Source organism: Seriola lalandi, unplaced genomic scaffold, assembly GCF_002814215.2.
Source record: "Seriola lalandi dorsalis isolate HSWRI2012SDOR001 ecotype SW California unplaced genomic scaffold, Sedor1 jcf7180002054762, whole genome shotgun sequence".
NCBI classification, from domain to species: domain Eukaryota; kingdom Metazoa; phylum Chordata; class Actinopteri; order Carangiformes; family Carangidae; genus Seriola; species Seriola lalandi.
Window position 1 is genome coordinate 94071 of NW_019525315.1, and position 10071 is coordinate 104141.

The window sequence follows — 10071 nt, forward strand, 5'->3', positions numbered from 1 at the left end:
TCCTTCTATCCAGCAGAGAAAATACAATGCTTTAATTAAGAGTCAGTCCGATTTCCCAGAGGGGAGATTGTCTTCTTCCATTAACTTAGTTTATCATACAATAAAGAGGTTGCCTTGTCCTTCCCTACCCAGACAATTGGTTTTAATCAGCCAGCAGGCCTTTCATGGCTGATAATTTATGCTAAATTGACAAGGGTGGAGGATATCACAGAAAATCATTATGACAGGGCTCAGGTCACTGCCTGTCACCATCTTGTTTTGTCCTGTCCATTGAGCTCATGGACAACAAGGAAATTCAGAAGAAAAAAAAAAAGTGATGGCAATATTATCCTCTGAGACTGCTCACCTCATGTCTTCGAAATAATTATTTAGACTATACTTGATACATCATGTGAAAGTTTTAAAGTGGAGCGTTACGTTCAACAGCACACAAACAACAGGATACAACTGGGAAAAAGATACTGATACTCAGTTTTTAGAATGTGAATGAGTAAAATCACAAAAAAAAACAGAAGAATCCAAAAGGATCAACAGGTTATTCTAATAAAAATACAATAATATCATGTAACAGTGAGTTTCTGAAGTGACGAATGAATTCGTGTTTCAAAGTAAAGCCACAACAAACAGTAACAGGTTATGCCGGTGATTGCATAGCAGAGTCCCAAAATGTCAGTTTTGACTTTGGCTTTTTAAATGCAGACTGTGCAAGTAAGAAAGTACAAATTGTGATTTGAAGAAAAGGGGGAGGGGGCAGGGGTGGAGGGGGTTGAAGAGAGGGAGACACAGGATGAGCATGAGGAGGAAGCTGGGACACACTTCTCGCCTTGCAATTTAATCACTGTATACCCAGGGAAGTATTGACAGTTGTCCTGTGGAAGCTATTAAAGTTGCTGTCCAAGGTTAAATGAAATTGCAGTTTATCAAGGCAGCATTGAGAAAATAAGGGAATCTGTTCATGGCTGTTGATTAATGTGGAGCGTGATCAACACAAGGGGTTCATTAAGCTATACATCACCAGGGTAATTTAACATGTCATCGCGCCTACTGTCGCTCCCCTTCATACGTTTTCTGCATTGTGTATGTTTGGTGTGTGTGTGTGTTAGTGTGTTGAAATCAAGGGCTCTGACCTCACGTTGTGAGATGTGGTTGTTGCCTGTATGCCTTTGTGTTTACATGATCAAACTTTAAAAAAAAAATCCTTGTCATCACTGTAAACTCTCTCCAGAGACTGGCATCAAATGAATCACTCATGTTGTATGAGGGCACAGTATAAATACAGGGTGGTATATTTTAATTCATGTGCTTGCAGTTGAGCTTCAGTCTGGTGCAGTTTCCTGCAGAATCAGGACAATTCCTGTTGTGACTTTAACTCAAATCAAGACTTTGACACCTTTTTTTTTTTATCCTGATCATCATCTCATTTTATCCTTTTATCAGTGAACTGTTCAACTCATCACATCCCTGCTTTGATCACTTGTAGTTGCACAGCAGCTGATGAGAATACATGGAGGCATGCTAATCAGGCCTGAGACCTGAAGCTGTGTTTTTTTTTTCTTTCTTTTTTTTTTTTTTTTTTTGCCCGGTGGATTTGTTTACTGGTGGATAATTGATGGTGCTTGAGGGACAGGCGTGAGTCGGACATGAATCACGGGCGACATGGCTCATGATAAGGAGCTGAAAGTCGCCTGTAATTAAGCCGGGCACTAGAGACCAATTGTTTGTAGAATGATTTGGTCGGGGCTAATTGACACTAATTGTTTAATCAGATTTTCTTCCCCTCCATGCTTCAAGCAAGTGTGTTCTACCAGGACTTCATCCAACAATGCAGTGAAAGAAGCCCACACCCTTGATATGAGATGGTTGAGGGGGCTGGGGATGTTTGGATATCTAGACATCAAATACTGCAGAGCTGTCATGTTTAGCCATATAATCCGGTAACTACAAGAAATGCGCATATACCGTACGTGCACATGTATGCACATATGCAGCATCATACATGCATGCATGCATTATACATGTGGCACTTGGCTCTTTCTGTATCATTTATCCATTCATTTAGGAACTGACTTTTGAAGCAAGTATTGTAATGTCTCTCACTGATATAAACTATTTGAGCGACTGAGAAACAGAGGATTGACAACCCTCCAGTAGCTTTCTGTTATGAATGGTGACACCACCCAAAAGTATTTTTGGATGAAGAGGAGTTGATTGATCATGTGTGCGCAGTTACCAGGTTCTGTTCTATAACAGCAGTGGTGTTGATGAGCTGTTGAGCAGAGCAGATTTATGACATTTGGAGAAGGCTCATAAATTAGCACAGTAATACCCATGATCCTCCCACACTCGCTACAGGAGCAGGCCTGTTTAGTGTACTATTGCACAACAGCTGGTTTTGTGCTCTGTCGCGGCACAGACTAAATTACAATGCAGTACATAGCACTGGGAGGCTATTTTGGAAGAATAGGACATAATTGTTTTTTAATACCTGTAATACTTTATGTGTATGGGTCAGCATCAAAGCCACAAAAAAAATTTACAGCTCATTTACCAAAATTCGTTACAGTAAGATGACTTGTGATAGCTCTTACACGGGAGTTTAGCATTTTGTAGTCCCTGATCATGATGATGTTAACTGTGAAACAAGTGATAATTAGACTAATGTCATACACTCTTTCATAAATTCTCTGACATAAAAATTTGGAAGTGAGCTGATTCCACTGAGGACACTTTTTTTTGGTGTGAATTCACCTCCTAAAATCCAATTGTGCACTCATTCATTTTACACGATACTGTCCCCTCTGTGCCCCAAATGTGGTTGATTTTATGTTGATATAGTAAAATGAAGCAGAGGGTGACACACAAATCGTGTTTATATTGAGTCTACACTAATTGAATGGATTTTTTTTCACTTCACTTTGCATTTGAGGTTTGTTTCTCTGAGAAAAGATGAAAAACAACAAAGACATTATCAAATATACTCAAGAAATGAACAGTGGTTCTGAATACACACATTAAAGCACACGTAATCAAATAATTGCATTGGCAGAACGCTTTATGGCGATGTTTGATCAATGCGCATCATAGCAAAGATATATTATAAGTTGAGGCTGCAGCACATGTGAGGAGCTGTTTTAGTAAGATTAAATGATGAAGCGGAGCAGATAATTAGAGACAAGTCTTCCTTCTCTATCTGATTAAATCCAGCGAGTCTGAGTGACGAGCTGCTGATGGGTGGAGCTGAACACATGAACATGAGATCTAACATCATTACATTTAACGGCAATTAAACCTGTAGCTTTTTTAATTAACACAAACTATGATGGGAAATTAATGGTTATTACTCGGGGGGCAGCAGAGGGGAACATTGGATATCCCCTCATCTAATGTAAACCACACTGAGCAAGTGCAAAAAAAAAAAAACAAACCTCTAACTGTCCTGAGAGGCAGGACACATACGGCTGGTCATGGTATCAAGCTTAAAGGGGCATTTCACCTAAATTATAAAATGATCATTTTCTTCCTCAGTGGTAAAGATTTATTTCAATATTCATCTCAGTTTGTTGGTACAGCTCATGAAATGACAAAACCCATAGATCATTTGACCACATATGAGAGAAGTAGGGAAGGATTATTAAAGGATCAGTTCACTAAAATACCAAAAACATCCTGTATCACATCTCTATAGCAACCTCTCCAGTTAGGTAGATAGTTTGGCTTTTATCTGTCTGATTTTTGAGATTCCCCTCTTTGAGATTTCAGCAGTCTCCCCAATATAATGAAACTAAATGTATTTTCAAAGATAATGGTTAAAAATCAACACCAGCCTCTCCCTCCCAAAACAATGTCTTGCACTTCAAATCTGTGTTTTTCTATACTGAAACCAAGACCATGATCTTTCTCTAACTTAGTATTATGAGTGCTTAAACAGAACCATTAAAAGTTTAATAACACCGGGGGATATTTTTTCTGTCTTACTGACTCAATAATAAACAATAATGAATGTTTCTGCATGATATTCTGTGGCATTACATATTTTTTGTAGTATATAAATGTAATTTAAAGGCGACAGGGATGCAAAGATGGATATACGACAACCTGTACAAATAAATCCAAACTATCTGACAACTACAGATATGTTTTTGGTTAAAGAAATGGTAATTTGGGTGAACCAGCCCCTTAATATCTCCTCTCTGCATCTTGCCAAACTGCAAGTACATGTTTCATATGGGCTTCATTTCTGTATTTTGAAGCTTATAAACCAATGAGCATGAAATTAATGTTGTTTAAAATCTATGGAAACTAAGTTTTTAAATACTAAAACTTAGTCCTTAAAAGAGCCATATTATTGGAAATCATTTAGGTGGCATAAACTCCTATATAAGTATTTTGTTCATGCCATGAGAAAAAAACCCAAGTTGGAAATTCTAGTTGACTGTTTTAATAGTATTGTTTTTAGTATTGCACATTATTCACATTCCAATTAGCATTTATCTTGTCTGTTTCCCTTTTCAATAAAGTTTTCTGATTTATTGTGGAAGGCTGCCTTTACTTTGTGCTAATAATTGGATGCTATTGAAAGGATGAGTTTCATTGATTTTGTGGATGACTGGGAGCATTACTGGCCCAGACCATAGATTGTCAGCAAGGTCTGTGTTGAGCTGGGATCGATCCCGGTGAATCTTCCCCTCTGGTTTTTATTTACTTCTGTCTCCATTGATTGAAACATGCAATAGTTCAGGGGCTATTATCACACTGATGCTAAGTTTCTCTGTCTCCCCATTGAAATAGCTCCCTCTGTTCCTCTGCAATATCTCACTCCAGCAAGTGCTCCCATCTTTCCCTTTCTAACTAATGAGTTAAGAGTATTGCTATGACCTGTAAACATCAATCATGGAGAAAGAGCGAGACAGTGACTAACTGCACCAGCAGGAGAGGGACAAAATTAAATGAAAGTGTACAATAAAAGAAACATCCAGTTTGTTGTTTGTTTCAGAAACTGAAATAAATAATACCAGAAATTAATGAAGATAATCATCGAATGATTGCTAGTTTGTCGATTTATGGTAAATTATCACACATAAGCAGAAGAAACTGGAGCTGTCTTATCAATTTAATGGAGGGTAATAATACCCTGAGACTTTGGCTGTATTAAATAGGAGACAAAGAAACTGAAACTTTTTTTGTTCACTCATTGTGGATTCAGTGGTGTGCTCTTAATCCAATTTAGTGCTCTTTGGGTCTGAAAAAAACCCATGAATTTCTATTCAACTGTTAAAATTAAACTTCTTTCCAACGGATAACTTGCACAATCTGCCTTGTGGTGGCTGCCTTGCTAGATTGTTACCACAATACAACATAGAGACGGGCCTGTGTAAGTGGTCCATCCTGCGTTTACATATCTTATTTCCTGACAAGACAGCAGAAAGGTCAGCGTCCTATCCAACTGGGACTCCCATGATTGAATGTAATCAGTATGTACTTGTTATTCTGAGTGCCGGGCCTTTCTTTTATTTGCTGGCCCAGAAGTTAATTTCCCTGGTGACCTTTGTGTAATAAAACAGTATTATCTGTTTCTGGAGCCACAACAAGGAAGCAAATTAGCTTCCTCAGCAGTGTTTTGTCACAGAGGAGATCAGTTATAAGTTTATTTACTTTAATTAGATTAAGGGTGCAGTAAAGGCATGTGTCTGTGTGGGCATCATCCCTTGTCTTCTTGCATTATCTGATTGTCCCAGCCTGTGACTTGGACAATGGTTACGCACTTTAATGGTTATTCACTCGATGTAGTCAATGGAGACGCATGCAGATATTGGATAAGTGTTTTTTTTTCTTTCTATTCTTTTCTTTCCTTTTTTATACATAAAATATCAATCAATGCGCTTTCTGACTATTTAAGTTAACCTGAACATATTGCATAATTTTTTGGTTTCGACGCAGGCGTTTAAAAGGAAATCATCAAGCTGTTGATTTCTCACACTTCTGCACGAACATATGTCACTTGATACTGTGGAATTCCTCTAATCCTTCCACTACTTGTAGTGGGAGTGACGCTTTTCCTTTTAAACTGGATCCCTTTTTCTTAAGTGCACTCAAACAAGCTCAGATGAACACCTTACATTTCCTACTAAAATTATCACGTACAATTTGTACCAGTACAACTTCTGCCACTTCTTATTATAGTCACGGCAAAACACCATCAGCAGTAGCATCAATGTTTTTGAACCAATTTCCCTTCCCTCCACTAAAAAAGAGATAAATAGTAGCTTTGAAAGTAGTGAAATTATTATTATTTTTTTTAACTTAGATTTATAGAACAACACTTACACTTCTCAGCTATATTTGCTATTTTAAATATATTCTATAGCTAGCTGTTGCAGTTTAGACTAAAGGTGAATGTGAGAGGAGAGGCTGTGAGCTGTGGAGGCCAAAGTGAATGCAATGCTTTACTGACCCGAGGAATCTCTTTTATTATGGGCTCTTTGTGCCTCTCCCTCCGCTGCTCTGTCAGGCCATTCAGACCCAGTGGCAGCCACCTACATTATATCCTGGATAGGCAGGACATTCATGCCTTTTTAACCCATTGTCCTTCCCCCTGGGGTGAGGGCCCAGAGCGGGATGTGAGAACCCCAGGCTGGGTATTGTGTCCCTCTGCGCTCTTCACACACCCGGCGGGGGACTTCCTTTCTGGTGTCACCGAAACCTGTGTGGTGTAATCCGCAGCTCCCCGCTGAGCAGGATGGGAAGGTTATTAAAAGTGCCTCTAATGTCTCGTTAATAAATCGCTTCCATTTTCCGCTTCATTTCTAAGTAATCGTGTTGGGAGTGTGGATAGGAAGGAATGTGTACCTGTTCCCGTGTTTTCAGTATCAAAGCAGCATAAGAATTAGCATTTCTTTTTTATTTTCAGCTACACGTATCACAGACGCACAAGTACAGATCCATTAGAGATGTGACCCTCACATTAAAGATCAAGTATCTGGACTGCTGTGTGACAGGGTCAGCCAACAAGGTGTTGATGCCGCTGTGATTGCCGGAAGAGAGATTTTTAAACATACTGAGTCCAACCTAGAGGTTTCGGGTTAATGGTGTCTTATACTGTGACCCGGTGGATGCTGCCTTTAGGTCTCCTCTGGGGGTAGCTCTATAAAGCAGCAGAGGTCACTTAAGTTAGAGTGCTGCTGTGTTAAGAGGTTAGAGAGCAGAGGTCCCCACGGCGTGGTATCACAAGCACTCTCCATGATGCGTTAAGGATGCTGATGCCTCTGATTGCCACAGTGGGACCTGGAGGTGAGGTTAGGGATGGCTCAGGACTGCTGGGGTAATCCCATTAACTGTGACTCCCTGTAGCCCTCTCTCCTAATGTGTGTGTGTGTGTGTGTGTGTGTGTGTGTGTGTGTGTGTGTGTGTGTGTGTGTGTGTGTGTGTGTGTTTCGGAGCGAGTGAAGGCGGCAGTGTCTGTGTGTGAGTGTGACCCAAAAGACATTAGCCAGCCCCGGAGGTCAAAGGACAGACGAAATTAAAATACATGTGAATCATTCATCAAATATGAGCGTCTCTTCTGTTTGTAGCGACCGCTTAGCGTGAGTAATTACCTGTCACAACTTGAGAGCCATCAAGCTCCAACTTTGTCGGCAATGACCATATTCACTCATCTTTTCTCCTGAACCACTAACTTCTTTAATATGACACTTTGAATTTGTGTTCTTCACACTGATCTTTCAACCTTTATTTCATTGCAAATTGCCACATAATTGTTTATGACAGGCTCTTGAGTGCTGTGTATTGTAGATTTCTTTTATGAAGTATCGGTAGTTTTCAAATGGCTTGTTGTTTGACTGTTGGAAGTAAGAGTGGCTCAGTCAATATGCACAGTAGTGAAAGATCTCAACACAACCAGGTTTGTCAGTTTCATGTGTTGGTGCGTATCTCAGTCATTAGTTAAGGCACAAATGATCGCTGAGAATAAATAGCAACATGTCCAACGTGGCTTGGAAGGAAAACGCTTCTTGTTGGTTAATTGGTGTCAATTATCACGTGGCTCTCATTTTGATGCATGCAAATTAACTTAAGTTCTGCCTTGACTTGCACAAAATATATATTGACATCCTTGACAGCTGCGAAGATGTCACCATTGAGCTGATTTCAACAGCATTGTTAAAGGCTAAAAGATGGTGGCGATTATGTGCTACGCACTGCTAGGCTATCTGCATTACTCCCAGGCAGGCAGTCAGTCAATGCAGGACTAGGTCTGTGGAAATATAAGTGGGGCAGTTATGGCAAACAAAAAGCTATCAGTGATTCTGAATAGAGAAAAAAATACTGAGGGGGGTCAAACGTCAATGGCAGGGAGTAGGAGAGTGTTTAGTATTGTCAATAATGGATTCTCTGTTCGAGTGTGGGACGTTCACAGCGAAAAGCTTTTGGTGGGCGGGATGTGGTGGGCCAAAATCACTCATGCAACAACACTATATCATGTACATACTGATAAAGCAGAGCAAACACATGATTAAGATGAAGGATATCGTGTCTTCCTTTCCTCTGTGAAACGAGAAATGTGAGCTTCTGTCTCTCTCTTTACAAAATTGACTATTTTGCTTTTTTAATCTTTAAAAGTAGTGATTTTAAAATATTCACCAAAAACCCACCAGCTTCAAATCAGTTGAAATGTGACTGTGCAACTGGTCACAATTAAAAGCTTTTTTTTGTTGTTTTTTAAAGCTTTTTCTCTGTAAAAGTAGCCAGCTGCTGTACCTGTGTCATTCCAGCACTTAAGTTTTTTTAAAATGTTTTTCTTTGGACAGTACCTTTTTTAATTTGACGGAAAATGTATTCAGCTAAAATCTTTACTTTTTCTTGTTTATTGATTAGATTGTTTATCATTCCAATGAAAAGGTAATCTTTTTCAGATATACCAGATGTAAGGATCTCGCCTTCATGTGAACCAAAAATAGATTTTTTTTTTTTTTTGTATTTACACTGACACATGGGATCATCCATACTTTAAAAGGGTACATTTAATTATTTGACTGTAACTAATGCAGTGAAGACAGATATTCAGAGTTATTGGTATTTGGAACAATATGGTGAGTGTGTGTATTGATCAGACTGGAGTCTTGTGACGTCTGTCAATAACAGTAGATGAATCTAATTATAGTTCCTCTCTGTCTACTCAATTAACTGTCAGCATGGGAGCCCTTAGCCTGTATGTGCTTATGTGCTCATACACACACACACACACACACACACACACACACACACACACAGACCTATCACAACATTAGGGCAGTTGACTTAGAGTCCCACCTCTTTCCTTAACATCCCACCACAAAGCCTTTACATTGGTGCTAAAGCATCAGTGGCGATGATGGCATATGATACACCTCTGTCATATATGGATAGAAATTAACCCGCAAACTGAAGTTGACATTCCTCGACGAGCTTTTTTTTTGACTGATATTTCTTCTGGATATCTTCTGAGAAAAAATATTGTTCTGTGGAGAAACAGCAAAGTCACTCTTATGATCTGAAACCGCCCTTCACCGATGCTTTAAAGATGAATTCACTGGGAGCCTATAGCTCAGGTTGTGTTTGGATATGACACAGGATGACGGCATAGGATGTTGTGAGCCAATACTGTTTAACGCATCCACTAAAAGGAGGCCTATAGTCTGTATCCCCCTTACAGACAATATGCAAATTAAATGAAAGAAATTATTATTTCACTCAGAGAAGAATTGCGATCATTTTCCAAAACTAAAATAATACGAGATAGAATAAAAGTGGGGGTATTTTTGTTCAGTTTAGATTGGCATTTAGGGATAAGTTATACAGTGATTTAGTGCTTTATGTTGTTCTTTTTGTGGATTGTCTCTGTTATATTTACTTTGTGTATTTTTGTACTACTGTGTATCTTTGTGCTCGTCGGCACCAATGAATTTTCTTGATTTTGGAATTTTTTATGTGGCCTCTCCAGCTCTATATTTTCATGAGAGCGTCACATCAGTAGTTTGTCAGTTTTATTGAACAGAGATTGAATATTTGATAAAACAGTATATTTGTATTTCTGTGCAC